Genomic DNA, 16,513 nt, shown 5'->3' on the forward strand with positions numbered 1-16,513 from the left:
CCATCAATGTTGAAGCGAGTATCAATAGTTCATTCCATTTTAGTGCTGAGTAGTAATCTATTGTATTCTATTCCTGATTAACCATGGTAAGGACTTAGGAATCTCCTTATCTGGACCACTTTTGGGTCTTTAATGGCTTCAGTGCTTCTGATGAGACACTGTTCTTTTAATAGCCTGGGACAAATGACACTTTCTCCATAAGCCTACTCCCAAGAGAATAAATCCTTGCACTTATCATTACATTCTTGGACTTCCCTGACCCCAGTTCAGATTTATGGGGATCTGAAGTCACTGTCCTCTTCTAATTCTATAATGACATGAATATGTAGGTGGCAGTGGTGATGGGCATGGGTGGGCATGGATGGAATTAGGAGAAGAGCAACATCATAAATCATAGTGACACCAATTTTCACTTAAAGGCAACACCATAGTCCCTTTACCCAACAATCCTATGAATGCTGCCTTGAGCTATGGAATAGTTGATGGATCCTATTTCTTTAGCTACTATAATAAAAATTCCTTCACCTTTTCTAAAGATTAAAACAATGATTATATTGAGAGTGATTTTCTCTAAATGTTATGCAGAGAATGTTGTTGTTGCTTACAACTCGTGATTATGTAAGATGCATTGACACCCTCCAAAGATGGTTTCTAAGCACAAGCTCAGAATGTTGATCTGACAATCACGGGACATATCCACAGAGAACAGTTCCAGAAGGGGAGAGTGAACATAATCCTGGTGAGAAGAGAAAGAACGAGAAACACAGTTTTGCACCCTGCTCCTAATCCAGACTGTAGAATGAAAATGATGTCCCCACACTGTCTCCCATCCCCACCCTATTCAGTAAGGACAGGATGTCCTTTTACTAGAAAAGTGGCTCTTCCGCAAGAAAGCAGTTCTAGTTTGCTTGGCACAAACCGGTCTTTCTCCTTAAAAAGTCAAAAAAGAGTGTGAAGAGGGTGTGGCAGGGGAGCCAGGGTCACACCATTTTATTTCTTCCTAGAATAATGCATTCTTTACCGGTTGCCAGCACGCTTATTTTTATGTAGATTTGACCTTGGTTGCAACCTCGAACAACTAAAATAGAATAAAATAACTATAAGCTGCTTCAAAAAGCTTGACCTAAAAAGTATATAAAAATATAAGACAAAGGCAGGAAAGCGAACCAGGCCACAACTTTGAGCAAAGAATCGGTGAGCTTCTTGGGTCTGGTTAAAATATCAGCTGTGTGCATATTAGATTCCATCCTGTGTTTGATGATTTCTGCAGTGAGTGCTGCCTTTATCGATTGTTAGAGTGGAATGTTCAAGAGCATTATATTACAATCTGTCTCCAAATGGCTTTTCAGAATGAAATTTCCTGTAACTCAGAGGCAGAAATGATGCAGAGAACTGAAAGGGAAGATACTAGACAGCTGAATTTCACCCAGACTTTTGCATATGGGAAAGTGATGGAGTGCACCCAGAGAGAACTTGTATTGGTTTCTTTAGTAAAGAGGGTCAGTTTCAGCTCATTATTATCACATCACCAGAAACTATGCTGAATACTATATAAAGCCAAACTGACAAGGGTTGTGGCTTTGAGGGTCACAATATTTTAAAGATGCCTTAGTGTCCAGGGCCTCTTAACCCACGTTGCTCCCTTGCTTATCTCTCCTTCATCCAAGTGCCTCCTGCATATTCTTGCCTACATGTCCCCTCCTCCTTGAAGCCTCTCCTCTTCTCTCATTGATCCCCCTCTCTCTGAAAACACTATATTTTGTACCACTGACTGCAATCTGCATATTATTTCCTAATAGTATATATGCGTTGATTTTATTTTGCAACTAGACTACCAACTGAAGGGTATGTCTTACACATTGTGTATATTCCAAAGAGAGTTATATAATACTTTGCACAGAAACCAAGAGTTTTTTCTGTGTGTGTGTGTGTATATCCCACCCCACCTCCCATTGATTCCTTTAGTCAAAGATGTAGATAAATTAATAATATTTGGGTTAAGTATACAGAAACTTCAGGTCAACTCAGCTTAAATACTAAAAGGAATTTATTGGCTCAGCATAACCGAAAATCTAGTTGCAGGTCTGGTTTCAAGGAAGGTTCAATCCAATGGCTCAAAGATGTCAAAAGAGACCGCTTTCTCTCTGTCTTTCTGCTTTACCTTCCATGAAACTGGCTATGATTCTTTTGGTCGCAGGACAGCTGCTAGGAGCTCTGGGGACAATATGTGCATCCTTGTTCACATTCAGTGGACAGAGAGCATTTTGTCCCAACAAAAGCATTCCCAACAAAAGTCCCAAGAATCACTATGCCTGGACTAGCTTAAGTTGCATGTTCATCCCTAATGATCCCTCTAGAAAGGAGTATGGATACACAGATTAGCTTAGCCTAGCTTCCTTGGAATGGTATGGAGCCCCAAACTGAAACTGGGAAGTCAAATTAGTACATGGGGGCTTGGGAGGCCACCAACAAAAGCTATAAAACTTCAACAGACTTTATCAACCCTCCACAGTCTGCTAATATTGCATCTAATGTGGAAGGATCTGTTCTCTGCCTTGCAGGTATTTTGATTCTAGATAAAATAAAAGGAACCAGTCAAGAACTTTGGCATTGGCTGGCCGCCACAGAATTGGCAAATTCTCGCATTGCCGCATCACTATCAGGTTTTCCAGGGACTGTAGTTCTCTTCTATTCACTGCCAATCACCACAATTTTCTCTGCAAAAAGAAGTTCAAAGAGGGAAAGGAAGAAAGAAGGAAAGGAGAGAAAGAGAAAGAAAGGAGGAAAGGGAGGGAGGAAAGAAATGCACTTTAGCTTATAGGCAAACGCAGAAGTCCAGTGGCTCTGGTTCGCTCAAGCTAGGGGGACTTACTGCACCAGGTCTATTGGAATATAGTACTAAGAATGTAAAATGAAGAGCCACCACCACTTGCTGGACTTACATGCAATTGCTGGTCGATTGCCAGATGAGTACCAGATATTTCTGAGTGAGCGATTGGGTTCCTGAAGGTGACACTGCCTCAAGGATGAATCCTGTTCCTTCTTGGCCCCATTTAGAAGCTCTACAGAGGGTGGTCACATGATTTCAATTTCTATGTTTCTATTTCTGATCAAACCTGGGATCATTCCTGCTGTCAGGAATAAGTTATTGTCGATGACAAGACTAAAATGTACTTTCAGTTTATGTGATTGACCAAGCACAGCCCGGCTTTCAGGCAGCTGCCCACAGAAGCTAAGAATGAGAGGGAGGCCACACAGTGAAAATGATCGTTACTGCATTGACTTCGGAATAATTACCTTGCCATCCAAGAAAGTCAACCTTCCATTTGAATCAAGTGTGGGAGGGGGTGGCAGGCAAGGAAGAAGACCAACATCTTCAGAAGGAGGATCTGTGTAGAAGAAGTACCCCCACATTCTTTGGCTTAACAACAGTTATTTTTAAGTATAAACTCCAGACAAATATCTTCTTTTTGCACAATCCCAACATCTGAAAATACAATTTACAAAACATCAAAGAAAGAAAGTAAAGGGGATGGAGGAAGGAATTCTTTCTTTTACAAAAAGATTTCTGCAGGGATCCTTTAAATAACAAACTCCCCTTGACCTTGCGAGATAGTTCAACTCTCCCCAAACTTTTCTGGAACCCGTCTACTTGGTAAAAGGAGGTGGACGTGAGATTCAATGTTTAGCTACTTGTTGAAGCTTGAATAAAAATGTGGAGTGCTTGCTTCATCTGCCTAGTAGAAAACTTCAATTTAAAGAGATCTTAAACACATTTTTCTTTAGTGTCTTATTCAAATTACTGTGTTGAAAGAGATCTGGAAGATAGAAACAGTTCTTGCTTTTTGGAAGGAATCATATCAGATGAAAGAGGAACAGACTCTACTAAAACCGAAAACGATGTTTAGAGACACATTATTCCATCTTCTTGAAGGCCTGTCTTGACAGGAAGAAGCTGCTGTCTAGTCCTGTCATCCACAAGGTGAAGGAGTTGTATTTGCCAATCTCGAGGGGCCATTCAGCCTCATCAGACTTGGAATCTGTGTGTCTGGGTCGGCCAGGCAAAAATGAAGGACCACGCAATGCACACATTCAACCAGTGTGTTCTTCTTGCCAATTGTGCCTCCTGGGCACTGACTATCCCAGCACAAGGCAATTCCCACATTCTCCACATTGTTTGTGGCATTCGAGCACTTGCTAACTACTTCTCCACACCAAAACACCTGTGAAAGCAGCACTAAGTTAGAAAAGTCATTTATACCAAATGTTTAGACACTATAAGCTGGAGGTCTTTGAGGCAGATCGTTCCTAAAAGATTAACAACAAGCAGTTACTGTCTGGGAGGTTACAACACAGAGGAGGCTTTTACAGGTGGCCCTGATGTGTTTTAAATTCTTAAAGGAATGTTTGTGGCTGGGTATTGACCTGTAATAGATGCTGAATATCAGAGGCAAGATGGTTTGCACAGCAATGGTACAGTGGAAATAATGTCAACGGGATCCTTCCTATAATACCAGGCTTGATTCTGAGTATCAAATGTTAGTGGGACCCACAGAGAACCTCAGAAAAAGCACAGGGGAGATACCAAAACCAGACAAGGACAACATAAAAAAAGAAAATTACAGGCCGATATGACTGATGAACTTCAATGCAAAAATCCTCAACAAAATACTAGCAAATACAATACAACAATACATTAAAAAGATCATACATCATGATCAAGTGGGTTTTATTCCAGGGATGCAGGGCTGGTTCAACATCCGCAAATCAATCACCGTGATACACCACATTAACAAAATGAAGAATAAAAGTCACATGATCATCTCAATAGACGTAGAGAAAGCATTTGACAACATACAGCATGCATTTATGATAAAAACTCTAAATAAAATGGGTATAGAAGGAAAATACTTCAACATAATAAAGGCCATATATCACAAACCTGCAGCTAATATCACTTTCAATGGAGAAGAACTGAAAGCTATCCCTCTAAGGACAGGAACCAGGCAAGGATGCCCACTTTCACCACTCTTATTTAACACAGTATTGGAAGTCCTAGCCAGAGCAATCAGGCAAGAAAAAGAAATAAAAGGGATCCAAATTGGAAAAAAAGAAGTGAAACTGTCACCATTTGTGGACGACATGATTTAAATACAGAAAACCCTAAAGAATCCACTAAAAAACTTTTAGAAATAATAAATGAATACAGTCAAGTCACAGGATACAAAATCAACATACAAAAATCAGTTGCGTATCTATACACTGACAACGAAGTAGCAGAAAGAGAAATTAAGAATACCATCCCATTTACAATTGCAATGAAAAGAATAAAATACCTAGGAATAAACTTAACCAAAGAGGTAAAAGATCTGTACACTAAAAACTATCAAACATTGTTGAAAGAAATTGAAGAAGACACAAAGAAATGGAAAGATATTCTGTGCTCTTGGACTGGAAGAATTAACACAGTTAAAATGTCCATACTTCCTAAAGCAATCTACAGATTCAGTGCAACCCCTATTAAAGTTCCAACAACATTTTGTACAGAAATACAACAAAGGATCCTAAAATTTATATGGAACAACAAAAGACCCTGAATAGCCAAAGGAATCCTGAGGAAAAAGAACAAAGCTGGAGGTATCACACTCCCTGAATTCAAAATATACTACAAATCTATAGTAACCAAAACAGCATGGTACCGGCACAAAAGTAGACACATAGATCAATGGAACAGAATTGAGAGCCCAGAAATAAACCCACACATCTATGGACAGCTAATTTTTGACAAGAGAGCCAAGAACATACAATGGAGAAAAGAGAGTCTCTTCAATAAATGCGTTGGGAAAACTTGACAGCCACAGGCAAAAGAATGAAAGTAGACCATCATTTTACACTGTGCACAAAAATCAACTCAAAATGGATTAAAGACTTGAATGTAAGACCTGAAGCCATGAAACTTCTAGAAGAAAACATAGGCAGTACGCTCTTTGACATCAATCTTAGCAGCATATTTTCAAGTACCGTCTGACTGGGCAAGGGAAACAAAAGAAAAAATAAACAAATGGGACTATGTCAAACTAAAAATCTTCTGCACAGCAAAGGAAATCATCAACAAAACAAAAAGACAACCTAACAATTGGAAGAAGATATTTGCAAACCATATATCGGATAAAGGATTAATATCCGTAATATACAAAGAACTCATATGTCTCAACAACAAAAAAACCAACGACCCAATTAAAAAATGTGCAAAAGATCTGAACAGAGATTTCTCCAAAGAAGATATACAGATGGCCTACAGGTACATGAAAACGTGTTCAACATCATTAACTATCAGGGAAATGCAAATCAAAACTACAATGAGATATCACCTCACTCCCATCAGAATGGCTATAATTAACAAGCCAGGAAACAATAAGTGTTGGAGATGATGTGAGGGAGAAAGGAACCCTCGTACACTGCCAGTGGGAGTGCAAACTGGTGCAACCAGTATGGAAAACAGTATGGAGTTTCCTCAGAAAATTAAGAATAGTCAGAGGGAGAAAGTCAAATACCATATGATCTCACTCACAAGTAGAAAATAAAAACGACAAACAAACACATAGCAACAGAGACTAGATTGGTAGTTATCAGAGGGGAAGGGGGGAGGGAGGAGGGCAAAGACGGTGATAAGGCACATGTGTGTGGTGATGGATTATAATTAGCCTTTGGGTGGTGAACATGATGTAATCTACACAGAATTTGAAATATATTATGATATACATCTGAAAGTTATATAATGTTATAATCCAATTTTACTACTGTAAAAACAAAAATTAAAACTAAAAAAGAGTAAAGAAAATGGAAAAAAGAAAAAAGAAATCTGATTAAAAAGTTGGAAAATAAGAAGAAAACTCATCTAAAGACCCCAGAATCATTTAGCTCAGGGAAAAACAGAGGTGGTTCTGAATTGATGGTAGCTGGCATTCCTGTCTTCACAGGAAGCACATGTTATTCACATGAAGGAAAATGTGAACGTTAAGGAACTTGTTGAGATGGGAGAGATTCCCAAAGGTGAGTGAGAATTAGTCTTTCCAATTTGGGATAATTTATGAATAACTGTGTCTGATAGCAGCAGAAGAAAGACTCCTTAAAGCTTTCTTCTCACCATTTTAAGTTGTTTTTCTCTCAATGGACCCCATGTTTCTAAAAATCCTGTAAATCAATTCCACTTATTGAGTAATCATACATCCACCCTGGTTTTTCTAGTCCCAAGTTATGCTTTTTGTCCAGTGTAATTATTAAAAACTTCCCCTTTCAATCTCTAAGTATCTCATTTGAAAAATAAGGTATATAGTTATCCTAGCAAGAGCAGGCATGGTTTAGTTTTGGAAATATCTATGGATTCCATAGGTTAACTCTTTGATTTGCCCTGAGCTAACATCCGTGCCAATCTTCCTCTACTTTTTAGTATGTGGGCCGCCAGCATAGCATGGCTGCTAATAGAGCGGTGTAGGTCCACACCCTGGAATTGAACCCTGGCCGGAGAAGCAGAGTGTGCTGAACTTAACCACTAGGCCACTGGGGCTGGTCCCAAAATTATTTTTTAAAGTATCTCAAAAGACTCTATTATTGGGAAAATTGGCCTAGATAGAAGATCTTTTAACCCGCCAATGTATGATTTTGTGACACTACTGACATTATCCAAAATGCCAATTATTCATCCTGGGACAGTGGCATGGACGACCATCCATAGGTCTCTTCAGCCTCATTTGGAACAGACAGGAATTACAACAAAGCACATACTCTTAGCCTTGAGTCTCAAGGGAGAAAAAATCTCATTCTGTCTTATAAGCTGGAAACCTCATAGTTTTCTGATGCTCAGGAACCAAGGCCCTCACCCATCCTCACATTCTTCCCAGCTCTGAGAGTGTATGATTGTGGAAAGAGAATCACCATGAGATCTCTGAACTGAATTCTCATTTAATAAATTTGGCAGATACTTATTGAGCACCTACTTGTACCAGGCACTGTTCTAGATACTGGGGAAAGAAGAAGGAAGAAAAGAGACCTAATCCCATCTTCTTGGTCCTTACAGTTTCTTAGCGAGGCCACCTTCCCAATTGTAAGAGTAATAGCTGTGAGAGTTCCCTGAGCTCTCAGTGGAAGTGGCTCATGCGTCAAGTCAAAGGGAAAGCCATTCCTGCTCAGGGATTCAGTGTTTCCTGAAATAAAAGCAAGGCCAAAAAGACACAAGTTTTGTTTTTGAGAAATCATTGCTTTGGGGATTTGAGTTTGTTATTGTCTTCTCCATTCTCATGCACTGATTTCATCTTCAAACCCCTCCTCCCTATTTCATTCCTTGGGGTGTCAGCGTGAGCAGTGTTAGCTTGAAGAGGGCTTGGGTTTTGTTTTCTTGTGTTGTTTTTTGTTTGTTTGTTTTGTTTTAAACCATGGAAGAATTTTGAAAGGAAGAATGGTCAAAAATAAACTTTGAAGAATTATACCATGACTGCGGTCATAGAATTTTCCACAAATGAGCTGCCAAATGACAGAATTGTTATCTGTGCCCCAAACAAAACTGGAGCATTTTATCTTGATTTTAGAAGATAGCTGCAGGTGTACAGATGGTGCTGCATAAATACTCATTGAATTCACTGGAACTGTCTAACACGTTCAGAAAACAAGCATTGCAGTTGGTTGAAGCCCTCACCAGTGCTTTGCTCTGGATGTGTTCCAAGAATTGTGTCACTAAAGGTTTAAATATATAAAGATGGCACAATAGACTCTATTTTCATGGAGGTAAACTGGACTTTAATTAATACACCAGAAGCTGAATCACTTTGTTTTTTCAGGCACAGAGAGAGGAAGTGCCATCTCCCCTCAGTTATGACACACTGCCAGTTAGTTGATGTATAGTTGCTTCTTTTTTTAAAGGAGTTAAGAAAAGAAACAGAATTGAGAGCTCAAACTGCGGAAACCTAGGGAGAATTCATACGAGGAAGAAGAAAGCCTGGGAAGTGACCTGCATTGCCCACCATCGCAGAATCTAGCAGCATTGGACTTTCTCTTTCCTTGGCAGATCAGAGGAGAGGAGCCCTCATCTTAACACAGGAATTCCTCCAAGTGTACAGGGACAGCCTCTCTCTCCTGTTCTCCACAGTGTCTCTTTCAGACTCTCCTGCCTGTCTCCGTGTCTGTAAGACCAAACACCGTCCCCTACACCTCCAGCGGAAACTTGACCCTCTACTTCAAAGACAATAGGAGAAGCATCAGAGGGAGACTTTTCCACTTCAGCATCATGGTCTTCCACCCCGCTCTCATTAGACAATGGAAGAGGGGGGGGGGTCTTCCCTCCAGGGCCAGGCAAAGCCCACCCACTGTGCTCCAGTCCTGTTCCTTCCCACATCCTCAGAAATCTGCTCCCTTGATCACCCACACTCTTTCCTGTATCTTCCACTCACACTCACAGAGGAATGGGCTCAGATCTTCCCCATCTTTAAAAACATAAAATAAAATCCCTCAATTGCATGTTTCCTCTAACAAAGGATCTTCATGCCTTCAGAGCCAAGATTTTAGAAGAGGTGGCCCTCACCATCTCCTCCTCCTCCTTACCTGCAGTCTGTCTCTCCCACTTCACAGAAATTCCTTGCGCTGAGCGCTCTAAGTCCTTCTTGGTTGCTAATCTAATGGACACATTTGTTTCTATCCTTGACTCTCTTGACCTCCCTATGGCGTTGGGCGCACTTCCTCTCCCTCCTGGAAACACTCTCCTAGTCCACAAAAGCACTCTCCCTTGGATTTCCTCTGAAGTGTTTGACTACTCCTTCTCAGTCTTCCTTTTGGCTCTGCTCCCCTAGTAAATGTGGGAGTTCCCTGGGGATCCATTCAGATCCATTCTTGTCCTTCTTCTTTGCTGTTCCCAGAGTGATTTTTTAGGCAAGTCTAATTATTTAATTCTTTTTAAGGTCTTTCAGAAGCTCTCAATTATGTTCAGAAAAAATCCCGAGGTTAGGCGGGGCTTACCAAACGTCCCCTAATCAGACTCATATCACCTTCATCTCTTACCCCTTCCCCACAAACTCTCTAAACTCCAACTATAGTTAGCAATTAACTTAACAAGTCATGTTCTTTCTGGTTTCCATGTCTTAGGAAATGTTGTTTCCTTTGTTTAGAGCCAACTTTCTTCCTCCATCTTCACCTAACAAATTCCAAGATTTTTCTGCCAAAGCTTAGTGCACATTTTTGTCATAGGGTTTATTAATTGGTATTATATTTGTCTGTTCTTTCCATTAGAGATTGAATTCCTTAAGACAAGGACTCTATTTTATTTATTTAGTCTTTTAAACTCTGTATTCTCCTTGCCTAACACAGGACCTGCATGAGCAATAAATTTGTTAAATGAATGAGTGAATAAATGAAAGACCTCATTCCTCTTCGATCCAAGTCCAACATATAAACTAAGTTCAGGTCACATAGACTTTTCTTATCAGACCTGAGTACAATGCTTCTCAACCAATTATACATATCTCAACAAAATAAAGGATATTGATTTTCTATCTTCATAATAAATGTAGTTCCTGATGGGAGAAATGTGTTTGCTTTGGCCTTCCTGGTAGTCATGGAAATGAATTACAGCCTTGGGCAAAAGGGTATCCCTCAGTCAAGGGGATGTGGTGTGATCTGGTGGGTAGAGAGGGCGTCTTGGAGGCAAGATTCTATTTAGAGCTGATGTTGACTCTGGGCCACTAAGGTGACAAGCAGTAAGGACTGACCCCTCCTCTCTTCTCTTCCAGTTCACCCCTCATATGAAGCTAGGCGGAAAGTATTTGTTCTTCTATTTTCAAATCAGATTTGTTTCTAGGTTAGCAGAGCATTTGCTGAGAGATAAAGACCAGAGAGATCTGTGCTAAGATTTTATTCCCAAGGAAATTTCTGGTTTGGTTGCTACATCTGTGTAGTTCTTATGAGCTCATTATGGGTTTGTGCTGTTTCCCCCACAAGATACCAACATCTTTAAGAGCAGGAACTATATATCTTTCTTTCTTTGTAGTGTCCCTTAAGCTAAGTTTAGTTGTCTACCTTCAGAGTACTGGCTTACAGACCTTAATAATTGTTTATGAGAATAATTATGAATCATAAATTTAGATACCTTGTCTTGAATAAAAGTGTAAAATATTCATAAAACTACCATTTAGTGTTTAGATCTCCAATATGATGACAAGTAAGCTTCTCTACACAATCCTGGAAAACATGAGATCTCAATCAGAAGGGATGCAATTTCATGGCACAAGTTCTTTGAGCACAATGACATGATTTTCCAACATATTCCTAGGTCAATAAAGAATGCATTTTTAAATTGTGGCATAATCTGCTACAACAGAAGATTATTGCAGTGATGAGTTGCTTTCTGGAAACATAGTTATATATGTTATTAAATTGTGTAGAGAGAAAGAAGTGATGGCTCTGAAACAGGATGGATTCCAACCACCCTTAAGTTCTGGGTATTTATAGCCCGTTAACACCCCTTAGACACAGAGTTAAATATTAAAACGACATGAGCATTTAATAGAAGGACCTTAGGTTTAAGACTTCCAGGTCCTTACAACCTTTTTGTGGTAGCTACTCTCCGAGATGACCCCAGTGGTCTTTGCCTTCTGGTATTCATGTCCTTGTGTAGTCTTTACCTACAATGAATAGGACCGACATGCATGACTAACAGGATATTGTAGAAATGATGGTGTGTCACTTTTGACGTTGGATCATAAAAGACGTTGAAGTTTCTGCCTTGTTCTTTCCTGGATCCGTTGCTCAGGGATCAAACAGCTGCTCTGTCGTGAGGACTCTCATAGCAGCTGCGTGGAAAGGTTCATGTGGCCAGGAATTGAGACTTCGTGCCAACAGCCACCACCCACTTGCTAGCAATAAATGTGAGCCATCTTGAAAGTGGATCCTCCAGCCTCAGTCAAGCCTTCAGATGACTGCAGGCTCAGCCAACATCTCCACTACAACCTTGTGAGAGATTCTGAGCCAGGGCCAATCAGATAAGTGGCTCCCCAAATCCTGATCCACGGAAACTGCAAGATAATAAATGTTTACTATTATTTTAAGCTACTAAATTTTGGGTAATTTCTTACTCAGCAATAGTTAAAACTCGAACCTGAATTAGAACAAACTGACGGTCTAACACTGTAATGGATGCTATGGTGCACTGCCTAGATTACTTCTTCAGGACTGACGTGACCATCTCCCAGCTACTAGAACATATTGTCTCTTGCAAACACATAGTTATGTCCCTCATTAGAAATTGCTGTCAGCTGAAGATATGTCTCATCCAAGATTATGGCCCCATACCTAGGATAGCTTGTGACCAATGACTAACTGATACAGGGATAAAAATATCTAGCCCCCTTGCTTTAATTGCCCCTCTCCTCAATCCTGCTTCTCTCAGTTTCTTAAAGATGATTCTGAGTGCACCCCAAAATAAACCTTCTACACACAACTCTATATCTCAGAGTCTGGTTTCCAGGGCACTCAACCTAAAAGAGTTGGTACCTGGAATGGTCCTTGGAAGCAAAGCATGTGGCAGATGACCTGGCCTGTTTGCCAGGGCCTAGGAAGATAACAACCGAAAGATTGGGTAAAAGGATGTCTGGGGAAGAGGCACATGGAAGGGCCTATGGGTATGGGTACCACCAGATAGCAGAAGAGGCATTAAATAACCAAATGATTCAGCTAGTAGATGTCAGCTAGCCTCTGTCCTCTTCAACCCAGTGCTTCTACAATGGATTCATGAACAGAGCAGCCACAATGGTAGAGGTGAAAGTTTATGCATGGGCCCAACAGTATACTCAAAAAAGCTGATTTAACTAATGATACTGCTGAGTGTCCATCCAACTTGCCAGCAACAAAGAGTAATGCTGGGTCTCCAATATGCACCTTCACTCAAGGAGACCAATCAGTCATTTGGTAGCAAATCAATTCCTTTGAATCTTTTCAATCCTAGAGGATTATCTTGACTAGGATTGACACCCATTCCAGGTATGGATTTGCCTTTCCTGCCTGCAGGGCCTTGACTGGAGGTCTTTTGGTGCTCCCATTCCTGGATTTAGTGGTTTTATGGACAGGAACAGCAGCGACAGCGTGAGACGGACTTGATAACTCAGGAAAGAGGGTCTAGATCCCCCTATCAGGCTAGCCACCTAGACTAGTAGACATGCTAGCTGAGCCATGAGTGGTGGAGGATAAGGACGACAAGCATCAATTATGAATGTGAGGTCAACTGCAGCAGTAGGGCTATAGTTCATCTCACTAGCTCTTCTAAGTTTTCATAAGAAACAGGACTAACCAGAACCACGGAGTTTCCAGATGGGGCAAAATTACCATTAAATGCAAGTGGATCTTAGGAGCTTGTAGTGGATGCTGTGACGTTTTGTCAAAGTCCCCCCTTCAGGAACAATGTATTCATGCCCCCACTGCTGGGATATTAGCTGCTAACAGGTCATAGATACATGGCTCACTGGGAATTGTCCTTTGCCATAGAGAAGCAATTCATCTAAGGTTGTGCTCTCTCCCAGGGACAGTTAATGGCCAATGACTGGCTGATGTGATGATGAAAATGTTGGCATATTTGCTCCTATTAGGACATCTCTGAAGGGCCATCTCAGCTCCAGAGCCTCCCATTGGATTGGCTGAGACTTCTGTTGCAGCTGCATTGTGGATCAGCTTCTGCCTTCCCTCAATCCTGCCCTTCTCCGGTCCTTACAGGAGAATCTCCTGAGATAATCCCCGAGTAAACCTTCTGCACGCAACTCTGTCTCAGAGTCTGTTTCCGGGGACCCCAACCCAAGGAAAGCTTCCATACAGGAATTTTAATCTTCAATCAGCTCAGCAAAAAAATAGGCCAGAGAAAAGTCCATGTTTTTCATTGTTAACCCAATAGACAGGAAAACTAAAAATTTCAAGCTCCGAGGTAGGAAGAAAGGAAAAATGTGTGAGTAAAAAAGATATTATAGAAAGCACTATTGGACCTAAAATCTTATCAATTAGTGTATTATTTAGTAATTCTAGCTTCTTAGAATAACATGGTCTCTAAAGCTTGGGACACAGGACAAACAATGATGGAGGCAAGGAGAAGGAGAAAAATGTTGGCGTCAGTGAGTCTGATTGACTTGCTTGTGAGCATGCCTTGTAAGCATTAAGTGGCTGGGAGCATCATGTCTATTTCCTTCATGGATGGGGCATTGAAAAGAATAAGGTGTTAGGAGTAGGTGTACTTAATACATCCCAGCTTTCCTGAGGGAGATGAGCCATATGGAAAAATATTATAGTAAGACTTTTTGTTTACTGCAATTCTTATTGATATTGTTGCCATACCGTGTTTTGTTCGTTGTGATTACTCTAGTTTATTTATTATTTGTAAGTTTCATATTATATTTCTAACAACTTTTGGCCTCTTTAAAAGAAGAAACAGTTCCATGGGAATCCTCTATCTTGCTAGAAAGAGAGACACATTAACAGGAATTAGCAAGCTGTAGGTTGAGAGGGTGAAGCTTTGCTCACAGGTATGCAGAGTTTACACTTACTGAGATCAATGTGACCCTTCTGTGTATTACTGATTTTTTTCCCCCAAACTTCTGATCTTCTGTTTGCCTGATGCACTCTTCCCCCTTCTCCACCTGGCTCTCTGCCCCAGTAGGGAAGGCTGACCAGTAGGGATTACCACATGGGTCTCATGTTCTCCAGCTTCTGGTTGGATTCAGCCAGTGGGGAGCTCAGCACAAGCAGGAAACATGAAGGAGGTAGGAGAGTGAGGCTGGGATAATTATTCCTCTTGCTGTCTTCTTGTGAGGTTGCCACAGGCTGGATGCATCCCCCCACTGAAGATCACAACTCCTGTCAAACAACCCCTTCTGCACAGCTCTATGAATCCATGTTCTGGTAACAGCCCACTCGCCTGGTCCCTTTTGGCTCAGGGGTGCTGACTATCTTCAGTTGTTACTTGCTCTGGGCCACTGCATTATCCCTTATGGTTTCCTTACACTCTGCCCACATCTTTGTCCGTAGTCCTTTCATCAAGCCCTCGTATTATCCAATTCGAATGTGCCACTGTTTACTGCCAGGGCCCTGATAAAATCATTTCTTTCTATTTCTTTCATGGTTAGGAGACTAAATTCTAGACCCGGCTCTTACAAAAATGAGCTGGCATCTGTGTGCAAATTGTCTCATTAATCTAGACTAGGAAATCCCCAGGATCTGGCATTCAAAGATTTAAAACATAACTCTAAATTGGAAGAGGAAACCCTCTCGCCTCATTTCACTCCTTCAGTACACAGTGTTGTTTTCTTGAGGAAAGTGACAAGGCAGGAGACTGGAGAAGAGAAGGATTAAAAATACTAAGCTTCGCATGAAGACAGAGTGGTGAACACTAAGATTTGGCATAAGAACGGAGGCAGGTAGTAGCACGCCCAGGCTGATGGCTCGAGATTAAATCCACAGGCTTTAGCAGAGAAAAGCCAGGAAAGAGATTTTAAGTAAATTCAGGTTCCTGGGAAGCCACAGACAGACAGATAGCACAGGGAACGGCCATTCCTACCATCCTTGGTCACTCTTGTGTCTAACGTTCTAGTGAGAGCCTCCATTGACTAAGCACCTCCTGTGTCCCGGATATGATTCTTTATCTTCATTGGCTCATTTCGACCTCACAGGACAGAGAAAGCCAGGGTGGGGAAATATCCTGAGTGACTCGCCCAAGGACCCAGGGCTTGTAAACAACAGAGTCAGAATTCCAACACTGGGATTTAACCACCCATTCAATTACCTTCTTCTAGAGTAGATTTAGCCTGACCCTAAGGATGCACATTCAGGCCGGAGTGGATACCGGGAACGTTCAACACTGCCTCTTCTTGTCTCTCAGAGATTGTTGAAGCAGACTCAAATTCACGGTTAGTCCAATACCCATCCTCTCTGTGTGAGCCAAAAATTATGCAGGACAAGAAGAGACTCCCAACAGGTTGGCCAGTCCTGGATCAGGGAGCCCATTTCCTTCAGTTTCCCCCGTCCACCTTGCCCGTCCTGCCCAGATGTGGACCCTCAGTTCCACAGGGCCAGGTCCACAGCAAAGCAAGCTCTGGGAAGCAGAGAAATGGGACACGGAAAGGCACTTATCTTCACAGATTCTCCTCTGTGTGTGGGATTGCACTGGGAGAGAAGGGCAGAGGGAAGGCATTCCTCATGCAGTAAACAACCCCGACCAATTTGCACCCAAGCCACTGAGCCGTAATCTTTTCATTATGCTTTGCATATTTATAACCAAGAGTTCTATTGCTCTGGTACAAGGAAGATTGTAATCAGCCTGCCAAAGGATTTTCTTTAAACATGTCAGTCTTTAAAGAAGAAAAAATGGTCATCCACATTGAATGCCCTTTTAAAGAGAAAGCCCCTCTCCTGTTCTCTTTAGCTGGAAGATAGCATGCAAGCTTGGGCCTGAGAAGCGAGGGCTTGGCTTCCTTTATGCTGCCCTCCCCAAGTGTTC

At 41.3% G+C, this 16,513-nt stretch overlaps 2 long non-coding RNA genes across 2 annotated transcripts in view; one reads left to right on the forward strand and one right to left on the reverse strand.

Moving 5' to 3' along the window:
- Window positions 1-9,724, reverse strand: part of LOC139046430 (uncharacterized) — a 48,603-nt gene extending 38,879 nt beyond the window's left edge. The window contains exons 1-2 of the long non-coding RNA XR_011506504.1: window positions 9,595-9,724; window positions 3,298-3,487 (exon numbers count right to left, since the gene is read on the reverse strand). This is a non-coding gene — a long non-coding RNA (uncharacterized lncRNA). The remainder of the gene's footprint in view (window positions 1-3,297; window positions 3,488-9,594) is intronic.
- Window positions 1-16,513, forward strand: part of LOC106824690 (uncharacterized) — a 190,290-nt gene that overhangs the window by 155,813 nt on the left and 17,964 nt on the right. The window lies entirely within an intron of this gene.

The sequence above is a fragment of the Equus asinus genome, chromosome 10 (genome assembly GCF_041296235.1).
Source record: "Equus asinus isolate D_3611 breed Donkey chromosome 10, EquAss-T2T_v2, whole genome shotgun sequence".
Lineage (NCBI taxonomy): Eukaryota > Metazoa > Chordata > Mammalia > Perissodactyla > Equidae > Equus > Equus asinus.